The sequence below is a fragment of the Rhinatrema bivittatum genome, chromosome 6 (assembly GCF_901001135.1).
Source record: "Rhinatrema bivittatum chromosome 6, aRhiBiv1.1, whole genome shotgun sequence".
Classification (NCBI taxonomy): domain Eukaryota; kingdom Metazoa; phylum Chordata; class Amphibia; order Gymnophiona; family Rhinatrematidae; genus Rhinatrema; species Rhinatrema bivittatum.
Window position 1 is genome coordinate 50,258,694 of NC_042620.1, and position 13,861 is coordinate 50,272,554.

General features: G+C 41.5%; 1 long non-coding RNA gene across 1 annotated transcript; it reads left to right on the forward strand.

Moving 5' to 3' along the window:
• Nucleotides 1-1,660: 1,660 nt before the first annotated feature.
• Nucleotides 1,661-7,195, forward strand: LOC115093198. Its single transcript, XR_003857213.1, has 3 exons — nucleotides 1,661-4,775; nucleotides 4,992-5,179; nucleotides 6,331-7,195. It is a non-coding gene; the product is annotated as an uncharacterized LOC115093198 (long non-coding RNA).
• The last annotated feature ends 6,666 nt before the right edge of the window (nucleotides 7,196-13,861 follow it).

The following is a 13,861-nucleotide window of genomic DNA, read 5'->3' on the forward strand; positions in this document are numbered from 1 at the left end:
GTGATTTCCAGCCCATCAGGGAGGGGAGCTCTCAGTAGCTCATCGGGTTCCAGGCCCCAACAGATAAGTGCTCCCCTCTCTAAGGCCTTGTTTGCAGGATGAACACCATCTGACATTCCAGTCAGGCTCAAACTCATGTCATGGTGACAGATCTGGAGATGTCTCTGAAAAAGAGGAATTGACAGGTCTCCTCTCCAACTTCTCTCCTCTCTCAGAAAGAAGGAAGTCTCCACTGGAAGACCTCTCCTTGACTGGATTTGTCCTGAGAGTGGTGGAAGCCATTTTATTTCCTTTTCTGAAGGATGTTGAGACCAGAAACAAAATGCTGGACATCCTCCAGTATGTGGAGCCTCCTAAGGAGATTGCAGCAATCCCAGTACATGAACTATTTCAACAGGTACAGATGAGGATATGTGAAAATGCCCTCTCTATGGCTGCTATCATTAAGAAGGTGAATGTGGTTTATCTCATCCAAAAAGCTCCCAGATTTGGTAAAAAGGCAAATACCATCTTAGCTCTCTTAAGTATGGTTAAATCCACTCTTAAGAGAGCCAAGAGGATTAGAACACATTCCTTGGTGCCCCTGTGAAAGGATTCCAGAACCCCAGATACTCTTGGGAGTGAACTATGCTCAATGCCCACATATATTTTTACCAACTCTTTATGAGCTTATATATGTAGGACCTGCTGAAGCAGATGCGGGAGGTGGCAAAGTGGCTTCCTCAGACACAGTGTGATGACTTCCAGTCACTGGTGGATAAGAGGATGGGATGTGCAAAACACAAGGTCAGGTGTACCTTCAATGTTATTGAGATGATCTCAAGCGTCTCTTCTGTGGGGATTGGCACACACAGACTAGCTGCAAGCTTCAAACCTCTGTCCTGAGGTCCAGGAATGACTTGCCAAAGTGTCTTGTATGGAAGAAAATCTCTTCAGAGATTGGTTCAAACAAGTAGCAGTGAAGATCCAAGAACACTGTGTTACACTTTTGCAGCTCTCCACAGCCACTTCAGACCCCAAGTATGGGGTTGAAGAAACAACACTTCCAAACAAGGAGATGTTACCCTCCATCCTGTGCATGACAAGCCCCTCACACTTGTCCAAGGAAGCAGAGGGCCTGGAAGCCACAGTCAGCACCTCAGCCAAAACTTGGGATGGGATTTGACTGGATTGCAGACAGTATAGCCTGAATCTGCCAAAGGCAGGTTGTTTTATGTAAACTATTGGCCCAGTGTAACTTTAGACTCATGGGTCCTCAGCATAATAAAATAAAAAAAAGGGGGGTATAGATTTTATCTATTAGATGTCCCTCCAAATCAACCTTGGGGGAAGGCTGTACATCAAGAATTGCTACAGAAGGAGCTCTCTTCCATCTAAGAGACCAAAGAATCTAAGCCCATTCCACCAAAGGAAAGAGGGGTGGGAATTCTACTCAAAGTACTTCCTGATTCCAAACAAAACAGGGAGGACTCGTTCCCATCCTAGACCTAAGGACCTTGAATACGTTTCTGAAAAGGGAAAACTTCAAGATGGTTTCCCTGGGCACCTTAATTCCTTTTTTTTTTTTTTTTCAAAAAGGGGCTTGGCTATGCTCTATTGATCTCAAGGATGTGTACACCCACATAGAGATCTCAGCTTTGTAGTAGGGGATAGTTACCTTCAGTATCGCGTGTTGTCTTTCGGCCTAATGTCAGTCCCACATGTCTTTATAAAATGTCTCACCAGGGAGTAGTGCATCTACACAAACTGGGGGTGTACATTTTCCCCTACCTGGACAGTTGGCTAGTGAAGAGTACATCTCAGGCAGGTGCCACAGAATCAGTTTCCAGAACTATTTAGGTATTGGAGCTACTAGAGTTTGTCATCAACTTTCCCAAATCCTACTTCAGCCCATCATCTCAATTGGATTTTATAGAACTGCTAGACATGACTCAGAAAACAGCCTTCCTTCCAAAACAAAAAGCTATCATTTTGATATCTACAGTGGAAAGGATTCAAATGAGTCACCAGGTGTCAGCATGCAATATGTAGGGGTTATTGGGCCAAGGGATTAACAAGATGTCAACAGTGCATGTTATTCCCTTGGCATGTCTCCATATGAGGAGAACCCAATAAGCCCTCAGATCACAATGGCTTCAGGCCATTCAGGATTATTGAGACAGCATCTGTATCATGCAGCCACTCAGACTCTGTCCTGGTGGCAGATCAATTCCAATCTGACCAGAGTCATACCCTTTCCAATTTCTCCAGTTCAAATTGTTCTGACCATGGATGCATCCAATCTGGGCTTGGGAGCCCATGTCAAAGGGCTATGCACCCAAGGTCTTTGGTCTGGAAAGGAAAAGCTTCATCAGATAAAACTTCCTGGAGCTAAGGGTGGTTTGGCACACTCTGAAGCCTTTCGGAGATTGGTTGGCCAACAAAGTAGCCTCAGTCCAGACAGACAATAAGCGATAGTTTACATCAATAGAAAGGGCAGCATCGGATTGTATCTCCTGTGTCAGGAAATTGTCCAGATTTGAGACTGGACCCTTTCTCAAGGATTGGCCCTCATAGCCACATACAGTATTTGGCAGGTGAGAAGAATGTTCTTGCAGACAGATTGACTTGGATCCAGGAGCCCCATGAGTGATTCCCAACTTGGGGGGGGGGGGGGATAGCAGACCAGATATTCTGCAACTGGGGCACATCAGTGGTTGTGTCTCCCTAGAACAGGAAGATCCTACTATTCTGTTCTAAGAAAGGGATGCAAAGCAAACTAGTATGAGATGCCTTTGCCCTTGATCAGAGTGAGAGCCTGCTGTATGTTTATCCTCTGATTCTGCTTGTCATGAAGATTTTGTTGAAGCTAAGAGAAGACAGAGGGGCCATGATTCTCATAGCTCTCTTTTGGCCAAAACATCTTTGGTTCCCACTTCTGAGGGAGATGTCCATCAGGGATCTGATCAGACTGGGGAATTTCCCAACACTCAACGGTTGAGACCTCCCAAAGTCAAGTCCCTGGCTCTCACAGCCTGGATGATGAGGGAGTAGCTTTGCAAGCCCTGGATCTTTTGGAGGATGTTTTGTGTTCTTTTGGCTTCAAGAAAGGAATCAAAAAGTAGTTCTATGGACTAAAATGGAGGTTTGCTTTGTGGTGTGAACAAAAAACCATAGACCCTTTCTCCTACTCCATACAAAAACTGTTTGATTACCTTCTACTTCTATCCGAGCCAAATCTCAAGACTAACTCAGTAAGAGTTCACCTCCATGCAGCTGATGCCTATTATCACTATGTAGAAGATAGAACCATCTCTGCACAGCCTTTTGTTGTTAAGTTCGTATGGGGCCTGCTTCATTTAAAGCCTCTCGTCAAGCTTTCTGCTGTGTCTTGGCACTTCAATTTGATGTTGGCCCAGCTGATTAAAGCTCCTTTTGAGCAGTTGTGACCTGAAGTACTTGAGCTGAAAGGTTATATTTTTGGTGACAGTGATTTCGGTGTGCAGAGTCGGTGAACTCCAAGTTCTAGTAAGTTTTCCACCTTACACCAAGTTTTTTCATGATAGAGGATTCTATGCACTCATAGTAAGTTCCCTCTAAGGTGACATCAGAATTCCATTTTAATCAGTCATTTGTCCTTCCAACGTTCTTTCTCAGGCCACATGTCCACCAAGGTGAACAAGCATTGCACAGTTTGGACTGCAAGAGAGTCTTGGCCTACCTATAAGACTGTAGCCCATAGAGAATTCACCCAGTTTTTTTTTTAAACCAACAAACTGGAGATTGCTGTTGCTAAACACATTTTATCCAGTTGCCTAACAAATTGCATCTCCTCTTTTATGCCCAGGTGGGCCTGGATCTGGTAGGTCATGTCAAGGCTTATAGTGTCAAAGCCATGGCAGCATCAGTAACCCACCTAAAATTGGTCTCCATGGAGAAGATCTGCAAGGTTGCAACATAGAGTTCTCTCTACACATTCACATAGGACTCCTGACATAATAGATTCGACCAATCTGTCTTTGAGGTGTAGCAGCCAACTGCATCTCTCCCAGGGCCCATTGGTTTTGTTTCCAGGTGCTATTTTACAAGAAAAATATTAAGAAAAAAGGCTGAATGCCACATTGGTACTGTTTTGGTTTCCCATTTTTTTATTGGGGCAGTCTGTAGCTAGTAATTCCCCCCCCGTGTGTGAAGACTGCCATCCTGCTTGTCCTCGGAGAAAGCAGAGCTGCTTATCTGTAATAGGATGTCAGTCCTCATGAAACCCACCTGTCTCCCTTTGGAGTTGACTTCTCCAAGTATAGCTAAGAAATTGGACTCAAGGGGGGGCCCTCATGTGGACATCTGGTATCATGCCATACATGTCCAGTGGGGCACAAAGTTCTAGAAACTTTGACATAAAAGTTCTAGGCCAGGCTCTATCAGATATCACCTACGTGTGAGGAGTGACATCCTGCTGTCCTTGGAGAACACCTGTTACAGATATGCAACTCTGCTTTATTTTTAATTACTTTTAGAATATTTCTATAGTTCTTTCATAATGAAAGTTTAGATTGTGTTGTACAGATCAGTGAAACTCATCCTTTAATGTATTTTTGATTTGTACGTCTTAGGCAGTAAAATGTGAAAAAAAAATATAAGGGTATGAAGACTTTTACAAGGCACCTCATATTCAAAATGTATACATCTGATGCACATCATCTACAAACTGGGTGAATAGTCAATGGAAAAGTTTGAAATGGCTGACTTCTTTGGCCATCTTCTGTGAATACTCCTGATATATGGCGGTATGAAAGGTTTGTATTTACCTCTGGGGATTTCTTTATAATAAAAACAGGATATGGACCATGAACTTAGAGTAGTGTGTGCATGCTTACTAGGACAATCGGTGGCATCAATATAAAGCACAAGAAGCAAGCTTTTTACAGTGGAAAAACGTCCTAGAATAAGAGATCATGATATGAGAATCGAGGATAAACTGAGGAGTAACATAAGGGAATATTTCTTTACAGAAAGGCTAACAAAGGCATGAAATTGCCTCCCAATGAAATGTTGAAGGCAAAATAAAACTGTGGAGAAATCAAGAAAGCCTGGGATTAATCACAAAGCATTATCAGTTGCAGGAGTGCAACAGAAAAGGAAAACTGGCAAACTTAGAAGGACCTTGCAAGCTTCATCTGCTTTCATATTCAGTGTTTCAGTAAGTTGCTCACTCTTCCATTCGCTTTCCTACCTAATGTCCATAATAATGTACACATTTGAAGTGATGCGGTCATTTACTGTCTTGTATTCACTATCCCCTGTGTATTGAGCTGCTTCTATAATGTGTCTAAATCCCTTCCTTTCTGAGTATGTGTCCTTTTGGCTATCACAAACCTCACATACAGCACCCATGTCATTAGGGCAGACTGAGCCGCATATTAGTCTCTACCGTTCTAAACTGCTTTATATGTTTTCCAACATACAGAATGTTGGAAAGAATTATATAAACAGGATTGATGTCCATTTGTTTGTAGGAGCAATAATGCTCTTGGATGAGTTAGAAAACCAGAAACACTGGGTCGGTATTTTCAGAAAATAGATCCTCAAAAACACCCCCATTGCTTTCTATGAGAAAGTATTAGAAGTTGTTCAAACTGTTAGCATGCTGACCCAGTGCTCCATTCCAAATCTTCCTCTCCACTCCCCTCCCCTCACTCTTCCCCCACCCCACCTTTCCAGCATTTTGGGATAGAGCAGTACAGGTAAAGACACGGAAAATAACTGAAGAAACTGGCAAAAAGTGGTACAAAAAAAGAGCTTCCAAAATACACCCTCATACTCCATGCCATCCCTCCCATCCCCACATACTACACATACATACCTGCTGCCAGCAGCACACCCAAACCATCTCCCCACAGACAGACACCCTCAAAGTTTAGGGATAACAATAATTGGATGGGATAAATGTCTCTCAACCAGTCTCGCTATGTACTTTCAGATGGTGACCATGTTACATAATACCTAGACTAAATCTCAGCTAGGTGACTTCTACTACTGAAGTATGGTGATATGCAAAAAGAAAAATTTGTCCTGGCCACACGTTGACCAGGATAAAATGGTGCCCACCTTTGGCCTAACATTAGGGCTAATGAAGATGGTAGCGATAGTGCTGAATCTTCAGGTGAAGATGAAGATCCTGGTGCAGCTATAGGCCAGGGTATGCCTGTTCATGGACCCACCACAACAATAGACAGACCACAGATATTAAGGGAAAAAAAATTGAGGATTACCTAAAGTGGAACCCTGAAGACAAAATGGAGATAATGTACTTCTACTTCTATGCCTAAAACCTCATATTTAAAATTTTAGGGTATGCAAAGAGACCGCATCAAAAAATGGAAGAAGAGGAAAAATACCAAAGGAAAAAATGCAAAAAGAAAATGGATGGTAACATAAGATCTATAATGGGAGAAATTATTTTTTATTTATTTATTTATAAATGGAAGTACCTAAGTGATCACCAACCAGATACAAGGAGAGAGGAGACAGACTCTAATCTATAACTCCACAAAACATTTTAACCTAATCCTTAATCTCATCAAATGACAATATCATAGATCTCAAGTTCTGTTATGCTTTAATCTGCAGCCTCTCGCCACGCAATGGGCCGCAGGCTGTATTCAGCCTTTAGAGCATTTTTTGTAATAATTTATTGTCATTTGAATCTATACACAATTACTTTATTAATTTTAAAATTTAATCAACTCTGTACTATTGTATTCAACGTATCTTGCTACTATTGTGTTAAGCGTATCTTACACTTTTTTTTACCAACCACCAAAAATAAAAAGAATACTTAGCCAGCAAATCTGTTCAATCATCCAGCTATACTGTTTATAGATGCTCCCAACATGAATCATGTTTCAACTGAATCTCAGTCTTCTTCAGGGAAATTGTTTTAATTACATCTAGGCCAAAATATTCTGTTCATCCTATAAATTTAAAATTAGAAATCATCAAATTAGATGATTTTTAATTTTTAATCATCAAATTAGATGATTTTTAATTTTTTTCCTTAGCCTGGATAGATGAATTCAGCTTCCTGCTCTTGGCTGCCGACTAATTCTGTTATGGTCCTCCTGCGTGGCTAGTTGTTACAGGGGTTACTGGTAAGTGTTAGTCCAGTCCCTAGACTACTGTTAACACATTTTCTTGTCTGAGCTCAATGTTTCCTGTTGGCTGAGTATTGAAATGGTTATCTGTTTTTAATCAAGTTTTTGCTAGTCTGTCCACAGTTTCTTTTGAAAAGGATACTGGCAAGCTGATGTCATTGCAGGAGTATATATTCTGTGATTCCAGTTTTGCTCTGTCTCTATTTGCAGGGAAAGGATTCATCTGTCTAGGCTAAGGAAAAGGAAATTATCAGGCAAGTAGAAATTTCTCAATGTTTGTGCATCATTAATATCTTTCTGGTATTTGAAGGTCTGTATCATATCTCCCCTGTTCCTCCTCTCCACCTGAATACATATTCAGGTCCTTCTGTATCATCTCATATGGCTTTTGATGCCCCACACCATTTTGGTTACCTTTCTCTGGACCGCTTCCATTCTGTCCTTATCCTTTTTGAGATAAGGTCTCCAGAACTAAACACAGTACTCCAGGTGAGACCTCACCAAAGACCTGTACAGGGCATATCACCTCCTTTTTCCTATTGCTTATTCCGCTTTCTATTCAGCCCTGCATCTCTCTGGCTTTTGCCACCACCTTGTCACTGTAACACTTGGACAACTGTGGTTACCAAGCCGCAGCCAGTCCTCACTCACCCCTGGAACACCACCATGCTACCCTCTTTCTTTAGTAAGAACCTGGCCTCTCATAGGCAAGCTACCAATGCTCAGAAGAAAATTCTATAGTGGAAAACCTCCCCACAGCACCAATGGATGACATCAGTATGACTCAGCTATTTGAGCTCCAGTTGTTCCACAAGCCAATGCCTCAGCAACAGGTCCTCCTGCATTAGCTGGTGTTCATTGCTCTCCTGATTCTTGCCTTGTCCCAACCTGGCCTTGTTCCAATTCCAGCCTTAACTTTCTGATCCCTGTCTCCTGCCCTCTTTCTGATCACCTTGGACTGATCTCTCATTGTGGACTTGGACCTCTGCTTGAATACTGATTCTGCCTTGACCCTCTGCTTGGATACCGACTCCGCCTGATCCCATCTGCCTTGAACTTCTGCTTGGATACTGACTGCTTGACCGCTGTCTGCCCTGACCACTGGACTGCATGTCTAATGTGAATATTCTCCTACATCCTGCTGGCCTCAGAACTCAAAGGCTCAATCCATGGGAAAGGGGTTGGTATAAGTGAAGCTTGCGATACTGGCTGGCACTCAGAAGTACCTGCCTGCTGTCAGCATGTACCAGCCTGTAATTCATGAGCTGGGTAGTATCAACTCTGCCATAACCCAGGACTCGCACTTCATGACAGTCACATTGTTTGCTTGCCTTCAGATTGCCAGAAGCTGACATCTAAAGGTCCCTTTCCATGCACATTAGTCTTTCACCCACCATCTCATACAGTTCTTTTGGATTACTGCACCCCAAATGCATGATTGCATTTCTTGGTATTGAATTCCAGCTGCCAAACCTTCAGCCAGTCTTCAAGCTTTCTTAAATCACCCTTCTTTTTCAGGCATGTCCTCTCTGTTGCAGATTTTAGTGTCATCTGCAAAAAGACAAGCTTTTTCTTCTATCCCCTCTGCAATGTCACAAAGATATTGAACAAAATCAGTCCCAAAAGTGATTGTTGAAGCACTCCACTTAACATTGTTCTTTCTTCAGTGTAAATTCTATTTGCTATTACCCAAAGCTGTGGGGAGGTTTTCCACTGTAGAATTTTTTTCCACTATAGAATTTTCTTCTGAGCATTGGTAGCTTGCCTATGAAAGGCCAGGTTCTTACTAAAGAAAGAGGGTAGCATGGTGGTGTTCCAGAGGTGAGTGAGGACTGGCTGCGGCTTGGTAACCACAGTTGTCCAAGTGTTACAGTCAACCAATTTGTCTTCCATTCCCAGGCTTCTCATTTTAATCATGAGTATCCTTGCTGAAATTCAAGTAGGTCATATCGAGTGCTCTTCCTTGATCTAATTCTCTAGCCATCCAATCAAAAAAATCAAACAGGTTCTTTTAATAGGACCTTCCTCTGGTTAAACCATGTTGTCTTGGGTCCAGCAACCCACCAGATTGTAGATAGTTCTCTATCCTTTCTTTCAGCAAAATCTCTCATCAAATTTATTTTCTATACAGATTTTTTGTTTGCCAATTAAACTGTTATACAAGAAACAGTCACTTATCTAGAAACTGCAGATGGAGATATCCCATTTCCTTAAAAAATGAAATATACATAGAAACATACATAGAAATGATGGCAGAAAACAACTGAATGGTCCATCCAGTCTGCCCTGCAAGCTTGTGGTAGCACCATCAGGCTTATTGGTTAAGGGTAACAGCTGCATCAGCAAGTTACCCCCATTCTTATTTGTTTTCCCAGACCTTAAAGTTGTCTTTGTTGGTTGCTGTCTGAGTCTGATTAGCCCCCCCCCCCCCCCACCACCACCACCACCATTAAAGCAAAGAGCAATATTGGAGTTGCATCAACAGTATGAAGGCTTATTGGTTAATGGTAGTAACTGCCACACCAGCAAGTTACTCCCATGCATTCTTTTCTTCTTTTCCACCCTCTAGCCTTTAAGGATCCACAGTGTTTATCCCATGCCCCTTTGAAATCTTTCACTATTTTTGTCTTCACCACCTCCTCTGGAAGGGCATTCCAGGCATCCACCACCCTCTCCGTGAAGAAATATTTCCTGATGTTGGTTCTGAGTCTTCCTCTCTGGAGTTTTCATTTTGTGACCCCAAATTCCACTAATTTCTTTCCAACGGAGAAAGTTTGTTGAATGTGCATCTTTAAAACCTTTCAGGTTTCTGAAGGTCTATATCATATCTCCCCTGCACCTCCTCTACTCCAGGGTATACATTAGGTTCTTCAGCCTCTCCTCATAAGTCATTTGATGGAGACCCCCCACCACCACCACCATTTTTGTCACCCTTCTCTGGACAGCCTCTGTCCCTTCTGAGTTATGGTCTTTAGAACTGAGCACAATACTCCAGGTGAGGCCTCACCAAGGACTTGTACAAGGGCATTATCGCCTCCTCTTTTTACTGGTTATTCCTCTCTCTATGCAGCCCAGGGTTCTTCTGGCTTTAATTATTACCTTGTCACACTGCTTCGCCATCTTCAGATCACTAGACACTATCACCCCAAGGTTCCTCTCTTGCTCTGTGCACAGCAGCCCTTCAGCCTCCATCACATACATCTTTTTTAGATTATCACACCCCAGATGCCATGACTCTGCTCTTCTTAGCATTGAATTCCAGCTGCCATGTCTTAGACCACCTTTCAAGCTTCCTTAAATCACGTTTCATCCTTTTAGGCTTTGTGATTGGCTTACCTTTTTTGGTGCCATTCTGAGGTCCTTTAAATGTTTGGTTTCGCTGATACCGCCCGCTCTCCTTGCTAAATTTACTTCCTCAAACGCGTAGCTTCTAAGGTATGTACCCGGGATAATTAATCTCTGCTCGTTTCATAAATATTGAAAGTTTCCTCCTGTGTGATTATAGACTCCTAATATTCTGTGAACTATGTTATGCAATTGATTATATGTAACTGTTCTCACTGTCGGGGTTAGTCGGATGCCGTTTGCGTAGGAGCATCCTTTATTTTTACTTTTACTTTATTTTTTCGGACAGTTCAATTTTGAATGTACCTGATAAGTTCAGCAACATTCTAAGTATTATTCTAGTACTAATGGGGGGTTAGTTTGATGTTTTAGTGAGAAAAAATTTAATGTTTCTCACTGTTGTTATCTCCCGAGGCTAAGATGTGATTTGCCGTCAATGGTTAAGTTTGATGTGGTGAGATAGAAGCTTGCATACATTCCTTTTATTGTTTAGTTTGGGAGTGCATACTAAGTACATATTTGTGATAAATATTTGAATTTTTTATTGCTTAGTAATCTTTTTATTTTATTTTTATTTATAATTATTTGTATTTTTGTTTTATAGTTATTTTTATTATTGTCTATTAGGAATGTTCTTCTATTATTACATTTCACTTCCAACTCAACTCTCAGAGAAGAAACCCCTCTTGTTGTATGAATTCAGTGTTAAAGTGTATGCTCTGCTCGCTAGATTTGTATCACTGTATGGATCCTGTACCGTGAGTCCCTCCTTTGTTTGAAACATTGTTTCTCGTTACAGCATATGAACTCCGCCTTAAATACGTCCCTCCCGATGCAGCCGGGTTTGGCAAAACACGGGTCCGTGTCAGGGGACCTTGGTTAAAATATGTGTTTTGTTGAAGCAATGGAGTTGCCGCCAATAAAGATTTAAATTTTTCACAACGTTGAAGTTGTTTTGGGACTCATTAAAATTTGCTGCATTTCCTGACTCTACTGTACCCACCTGAGCAAGGCCATTGGCAGACCTCCTCTGGAAGCTATCTCTAGGAGCAGCTACAAGGGATAATAGTGGCATTAATAGAATTATTTCACATCAAACTAGGACTTCCTCTTTGTGTTTATTTTATTGTTGAAAATAAAACAGGACAAGTTAACAAACTCAAAGCTGGTCTCCTGTTATGAATCCCAACAGACAACAAAGATATAGCAGAATTAGAAAATGTACAGAGAAGAGTGACAAAAGGGATGGAACAATTCACTTATGAAGAAAAGCTAAAGAGGTTAGGGCTCTTCCGCTTGGAGAAGAGACAGCTGAGGGGACATTGATAGAGGTCTATAAAATAAGTGGAATGCAACGGGTAAACACAAATCTGTTTACTCTTTTAAAATGTATAAAGACTAGGGTACATGCAATGAAGTTACTAAGCAGTACATTTAAAACAAATATGAGAGAACTTTTTTTTTTACTCAATGCATAATTAAGCTCTGAAATGTGTTGCTAGAGTATGCGGTAAAAGCTATTAGTATAACTGGGTTTAATTAAGGTTTGGAAAGTTCCTGGAGGAAAATTCCATAAACTATTATTGAGGTGGACTTTGGGGAAATCCATTGCTTATCCCTGGGATAAGAAGCATGAAATCTTTTGACCTTTTGGGATCCTGCCAGGTACTTGTGACCTGGATTAGCCACTGTTGAAAACAGGATACTGGTCTTGATAGACCTTTGGTCTAATCCAGTATAGCAAATCTTATATTCTTATGAAGTAAAATTAGAGCAAACCCTCAAGAACAGCCATGAAAATATAGCAGTTCCTTATCAGATCTGGTAAAATTCCATGAGGAGAACCCTGTCTTCCATGCAATAAACTTAACATGACATCTCTGGTCACCCAGAGCTTATGAGAAGAAGAAATGAAACTTTTAAAGATGATTAAACACCAACCCCTAGATTCATCAAAATGCGATAACGCATGGTTAATGCCTGCAATAAGAAAAAGAGGTGTGTTAGGGTAATTTTTGAATTACCGCATGGTGCAGTAACATTGCGCTTTGCATAGGTATTATCACATGGTGCGGTAAACTTTTCCAGCCCCACGATACTTCCTATTTCGCACCTTGTGCAGAGAGAGAAAGAGAATATCTATAAGGCTTTCATACTAGTCAAATATTTATATGCCTATAGGAGGGTCATCTAATAGCTCGAGGTGAGGTTTTGGTGGTGGTTTAGGGGCCAGTTTTTCATGTAGAGTGAAATGTACAAACAGCACAGTACATCTTGGTGAAGATTTGATTTCATTTGGAGTGAGGAAAGTCTCACAAAGGTGAAATTTCTACTATGTTCTCTCACTCTAGCTTGGTGGACTCTATAACAAGGTACCATCAAGCTAGGGCGAGATAACATAGTACAAAAGTTAATCTTTGTGAGACTTTCCTCACTCCAAATGAAGTCAAATCTTCACTGATGTGTACTGTGCTGTTCGTACATCTCACTCTGCATGATAAACTGAACCCTAAACCACCACCAACACCTCACCTTGAGCTGTTAGATGACCCTCCTATAGGCATAAAAATACTTGACTACTATGAAGGCTTTATAAATACAGTCTCAGTCTCTCTGTCTCTCTCAAGAAATGGCCAAAATGCAATTCCAAAAATTTATCATGAATTGCATTATGGCCATTTTGGTCATATCGCACAATTTAATGCCAGGAAAGAAGTTGTAGTTATTTCTGACATTAAAGCCATGCAATAGCATGTGTTATGCTATCGCATGGTGTGATATTGTCCCTCATTTCCATAATTCCCACCCAAACCCCTACCTAATCCCGCCCCTTCCCAAAATTTGCATTTGTGATATCATTGTCGCATGCGTTATGGCATTAACGCCATAACACATTTTGAGGAATGACCCTGTAAGTCGGCTCTCACCCCTTCTATGGGCTGCCAGCAGTGCCACTCGTGCATTACCCAAGATTTAAAGTTATCGTGCTTCCTGTCAAAACAGACGAAATAAACATGTAAACACTCCAGTTAATCAGCATCAAACATATATTCGTGCTGGATGCCCTAAACACCCTTACTAGTTTGATGTCCTCCCATAGACTTTAACCTTGAGAGACAATATCTTTCCTGAGCTTAATTAAAGAAATTTTACGGTATATTCCGCCTGATCTGTACAAGGGAATGTTCCCAGCACCCCAGGGATTGACTGTTCTTCATCTAAGCCCAGATCAGCAGAATCTCCCACCGTGTGTCTGGGGATGTGAAATCTGTCATGCCTAGGCTCAACCCAAACTTATATTTGTCCTTTTCTAGGGGAGTCTGCTCAGTATCCCAAGAGTCAGCTATTCACTGGCTGAACCCCACAGCAAATACTCCCTGTGT